This window comes from Orycteropus afer, unplaced genomic scaffold, assembly GCF_000298275.1.
Source record: "Orycteropus afer afer isolate SDZICR_OR568_19922 unplaced genomic scaffold, OryAfe1.0 scaffold00177, whole genome shotgun sequence".
In the NCBI taxonomy this organism is placed as follows: Eukaryota; Metazoa; Chordata; class Mammalia; order Tubulidentata; family Orycteropodidae; genus Orycteropus; species Orycteropus afer.
The window spans coordinates 2,110,308-2,111,097 of record NW_006921764.1 but is presented as its reverse complement, the minus strand read 5'-3'; positions in this window follow the sequence as shown (position 1 = coordinate 2,111,097).

Below are 790 nucleotides of genomic sequence, written 5' to 3'. Positions count from 1 at the left end.
CCTATTACTGATTCCTAATTTTATAATCTTGTGACCTAAGAAAATGCTTTGTAGTATTTTGATGTTTTCAGATTTACTGAGGCTTGTTTTGTGGCCTAACATATAGGTCTGCTCTGGAGAATTATCTATGTGCAGTGATAAAGAATGTGTATTATGTTTTTGTTGGGTGGAGTGTTTTGTATATGTGTATTAGGTCAAGTTGGTTGATTGTGCTGTTGAGATCTTCTGTATTTTTGTTGAAAAAAAATTTTTTTTCTTAGTTGGTCTGTCCTTTTTGAATTTGGTGTGTTAATGTCTCTTACTACTATTGTAAAATCATCTATTTCTCCTTTCAATTCAGTTTATGTTTCTTTTATGCATTTTGGAGCTTTTTAACTGGACATATAGATATTTATTATAGCTATATCTTCTTGGTCAATGGACCCTTTTATCATTGTGTAATGCTCATCTTTGTCCCTTATGTTCATTTTTCACTTTGAAGTCTATTTTAGCAGAAATTAATATTGCCATTCCTGGTCTTTTTTGGTTGCTTATTGCTTGATATATATTTTTTCCATCACTTGAGTTTTAAGTTATTTTCTGAAGTGGGTCTTTTGTAAACAGCATATTGATGGGTCTCCTTTTCTTATCCAATCTGCCACTCTTTTTCTCTTGACTGGTGCATTTAGTCCATTCACATTTAGTGTAATTAATGTTAGGCATGACTTTATTGCTGTCATTCTTTTGTGTTTTTCTGTTGCAGTGTTGATGACTTCTTTGTTCCAAATATTTTTCTGAACTGATTTTTTTT